Source organism: Prionailurus bengalensis, chromosome D2 (assembly GCF_016509475.1).
Source record: "Prionailurus bengalensis isolate Pbe53 chromosome D2, Fcat_Pben_1.1_paternal_pri, whole genome shotgun sequence".
NCBI lineage: Eukaryota > Metazoa > Chordata > Mammalia > Carnivora > Felidae > Prionailurus > Prionailurus bengalensis.
This window is the reverse complement of record NC_057351.1, coordinates 8,755,622-8,760,194: the sequence shown is the minus strand read 5'-3', so window position 1 is coordinate 8,760,194 and position 4,573 is coordinate 8,755,622. Positions and strand designations below refer to the sequence as shown.

The 4,573-nt window shown below is 41.0% G+C and overlaps 1 long non-coding RNA gene across 1 annotated transcript; it reads right to left on the bottom strand.

The window, feature by feature from the left end:
- Nucleotides 1-230: 230 nt before the first annotated feature.
- LOC122492681 lies at nucleotides 231-4,365 on the bottom strand. Its single transcript, XR_006299731.1, has 2 exons — nucleotides 3,445-4,365; nucleotides 231-1,218 (listed from the first exon to the last, which is right to left on the bottom strand). It is a non-coding gene; the product is annotated as an uncharacterized LOC122492681 (long non-coding RNA).
- Between the last annotated feature and the right edge of the window lie 208 nt (nucleotides 4,366-4,573).

Sequence of the window (4,573 nt, the reverse complement as noted above, 5' to 3'; positions counted from 1 at the left end):
GAGAGAGAGAGAGAGAGAGAGAGAATGTGAGTGGGGAAAGCACAGAGAGAGTGGGAGACACAGAATCTAAAGCAGGCTCCAGGCCCTGAGCTGTCAGCACAGAGCCCGACGCAGGGCTCAAACTCACAGACGGCAAGCTGAAATCAGATGCTCAACTGACTGAGCCACCCAGGTGCCCAGAGTAAGAATTTCTTTATAGAGAATTTTAAACATTTAAAAAAATCTCAACACACTATAAGAAATAATTTATTATATTTCATGACCCAGTATAACCACACAAATTTAAATTAATTCATTCACAAAATTCTGTTAAGTACCTACCATTCATCAGGAACTATTTTAGGCACTTGGAAATAGCGAATAGAAACATCTCTACCTTAATAATGCTTGTATTGTAGTGATGCGCAAGGTGTTGGGGGAGGAAGAGAGTTTAGGAAATGTAAAAAAGTAAAACATAGAGTAGACAAGATGGCAAGCATTATTTGAAAAAATAAAAGAGGATAGAGAATTATAGAGAGAGAATTCGAATTTAAAAAGGTAGTCAGGGAAGGTCTCACTGAGAAAATGACATTCCAGCCAATAGCTGAAGAATGAGTAAGTGAACTTTGTGGATATATGTGGGAATATGTGATATGTAAATATATGATAAATGGTATAAATCTATATATATATCTATATGTATATATGTATATTCACATGTATTCAAAAATGAATATATGTATATCAACTTGAAATACTGTTTCATTAAACAGTATCGTTTCCACCTATGATGTATTACTGTATTTGATAATCAATTCTATTTTACCATTTTACTTATTGATATGAGCACTTACTAAGTCTTAGATTATGAGTTTCTCTAACCAAACTCATTTGTTTCCCACTTTTTTCCCCTATTTTTTTTAACTTCACTTCCCTCTAAGCAATGTGGTATTCTTCAATGACAATTAAAACTTAAATGCAGTCATACCCTCAACAACGTCTTAGCACTTACTACGCACGAGGCACTATTCTTGGCATAGGGTTTAAAGCAGTAAAAGAAAGCTCCGTGTGCTCGCACAGGCTTAATTCTAGGTGGGGAAGACAGGGTAGGGATCAAAAAGTAAGATACTCACGGCTCACTGCAGGAAGTGCTAGGATGAAAACCTAAGAAAGCTAAAGAACTGACGGAGGCGGGTGCGTGATCAAGGAAGTCCTCACCGACGTCACACTGACGTCACACTGGAAGTACATACGGGGACGTGTCATGTTAAAATCTAGAGTAAAAGCATTAAAGACAGAAGAAAAACTATTTCTAGTATATACAAATACAACTGAAGAAATATATATCCTAAAAAAAATTTCTGGAAAGAATACCTTCGCTACTTATAATGCAGTTTTATATTCTACTTCAGTGTTGTATATGGAAAGTTTGCCCAAATCCATGGAAAGAACTTCGCAACCTGTTCATGGATGTCATCCTACAATTTTAAACCAAAGCTCCAGGAGTTATAAAGAGGAATGGGATTGCTGGGTCCTCTCAAGAGATGGCACCAATTTTGTTAGGGCCCAGAGGACAATGAAGTGGTAAGAACATACCCGTGAGGGGAACACAGGGACAATGAGTGAGCTTAGCAGGGACTCTCCTCTGGAGGCCAAGTCTAATGGTGGGAGACGCTGCTATGGAACTGCTCTCACAAATGCCAAGAGAGATGGTGAATTCCGAAATAGAAGCCAGCTGGCAAGACTAACAGTCGAAAGTACAGAGAGTAAAATACTATACGGGGCACAGGACCAAAAGGCAACGAGAGGGCCTCCACTCACAGGGGTCTGTGGTGACGGCTTATGGACAACACATTAATCTTTAAATCTTGGACCCATGTCAGTCATTTCAGGCTGTTACAAAAAAAAAGAAAAAGAAAAAAAATCATACAGTGGGCAGCTTATAATTAAAAGAAATGTTATTCACACTGTTCTGAAAGCTGGGGAATTCAAGACTGGGGAGCCAGCGTGGTCAAATTCTGGTGAGAACCCTCTTCTGTATTGCAAACCCGACTTCTCATTGAATCTTCATGTAGCAGGGAGCAGAGGAGAGGAAGCAAGCTCTCTGGGGATTCTTACAAGGACACCAAATCCAATTCATGGGGGCCCCACCCTCATGACCACATCTAATCCTAGTCCCCAAAGGTCCCAATGCTTAACACCATCATATCGGGAGGTTTGGTTTCAACAACTGAAGGGACACAAACATTCAGTCTGCAACAGCTAGAAACCAAAAATTACCTCGTCTTTCTTGAGTTCATAATGCACATATGACAACTACAACAAAAAGAACAGTGCCAGGAAGGAGGTAAATGGACTTTTTCAGTTGCACGGTTTCTACATTTTATGCGAAATGGTACATTATTAACTCTAACTAGAAGGTGAAAAGTTGAAATACACAGAAAAAGTAGTTGCTAGAGCAACTAACATACAATACAAAGAGATACAGATTGGGGCGCCTGGGTGGCTCAGTCAGTTAAGTGTCTGACTTCGGCTCAGGCCATGATCTCATGGTTTGTGGGTTTGAGCCCTGCATCGGGCTCTGTGCCGATAGCTCAGAGCCCGGAGCCTGCCTCAGGTTCTGTGTCTCCCTCTGTGCCTGCCCCTCCCCTGCTCGCGTTCTGTCTCTCTCAAAAACAAACATTTAAATTTATTTTAAGAAATGAATAAAATAAAAAGCCAACGGATCAATTAAAGAAGAATTCTAAAAAATATTCAAATTCAACAGCAAAAGAGGCAAGAAATCAGAACAACAACAAGAGGGACCAATCATAAATAATGAAATTACAGAACTAAATCCACCAATAATTCATCTTCATGTAAGAAATGAAGAGGAAGGTAGATTTTGAAAAGGCCAAGTACCATCTTGAAAGGCATCTGCCCCATGTTGAGCATCCACACCGTCTCTAGGAAATGGTAGTGCCCTCCTTTCTATTAAGGAGAAATGGCTTCTTCTGCCCGTCTGAAGAGTTTAAGGGAACCTCAAGGCTCAAGTCTCGGGTGTACAGCTGCAAATTTCCCCATTCGAGATCTCAATTTCCCACCCCCATTCAGGAGGTTCCTGAATCTCACACAAGAGGTCTGTGACACCCGCACCATGGCGAGCTCCTGCTCCCCCGCAATTAAAGCTGGGGCATGACTTATGGGACATGGCCTTACATCTCGGGATAGAAGACTCCTTTGAAAGCTTTTATGGCGGGCTGCTGTCCTTTACCGTGTGCCCCGTGTTGACAGTTAACCTGAACCCATCTTCAAGGCTCCTAAGGCAGGAAAGTCAGTAACTCCACAACTCCTAAACTTATCATTGCCCCATCCTGTTCAAGTGCTGCAGCTACTGCGGAAGACCAGCCTACCCCTCCTCACCCTACTCTACCACATTCGAGAATCCTTCTTTCACGGGACGAGGGTTGGCCTCCCACCACTTACCATCAGCAATGTGGACTTCACTGCCATCTGACTAATAAGCGATCTAGTTTTAGATTCCAAAACCCAACTTCTCATTTGTAGGCCCACTTGTGGCGCCAACACTACTGCTCTGGGTTGGAACGAAGGCAGAGACAGACAAGGAACGGTCTGTCAACAGAGAGTTGATTTTGGACGTCACCTAGGAAAACCAGAGGGGGATGGAGAGAGTTGGCCAGGAGAGCAGGGAAGGTGAATAAAGCGCCACTGGAGGAACGGCGTCTAACACCACTGTGGACTCTGAGTAACTGTATGGGAACTGTATGGGATGCACCTCAGAGTAGATCCTGCTGAGGGACGGCCTGGGCAAAATTCACATTCAGTATATTCTTTTTTTTACCATGTTCTTACTGTTTGCTCATAGTCCACTGGTAGTGATGTCTTAAAACTTCGAATGAAGTATGGAAAATTATCAATTTCTTTACAGGTCCTATTCGGAAATCTAATTGCCCTTAGTATTTTCTCTACATACACTGAGTACCACATCAGGTGGTGTTATTTTTTGTTTGTCTGTTTTCGATATGAAATAATCTAACAAACTATGACAACAGCCTTATACTTACCAAATTTTTACCCATTTCCTTCTCTTTTCTGAATTTCCAAGACTCTTTCTGTTACTATTTTCTTGAAGAGCTTCCTTTAGCCACTGTCTGCAGGCAGGTCAGCAGGCAACAAATTCTGTTATCCTTTATTTGTTTCCCCAAGGCTATTTTTCATATAAAGCTCACAGTAGACAATTATTTCATCACTTGAACAATTTTATGCCATATACTTCTAGCCTCGCAAGGTTTCAGAGGAGAAATCTCTTGCCACTTGTATCGGTGTTCCCTAAAAGTTAATACACAGTTTTTCTCGAACTTCTTTCAAGATTTTCTCTTCACTATCTGTTTTTAGAAGTTTTAATCAAACGTGTCTGTGCATTGACTTATATTAATTTATCCTCTTGTGGTTTATTTTCCTTCTTCAATCTGTACATTTATGTTTTCGGTCAAATTTGAGAAAGTTTCAAATACAGGCATACCTCGTTTTATTTTACTTTGCTTTACTGCACTTCACAGATACTGCATTTTTTACAAATTGAAGTTCTGTGGCG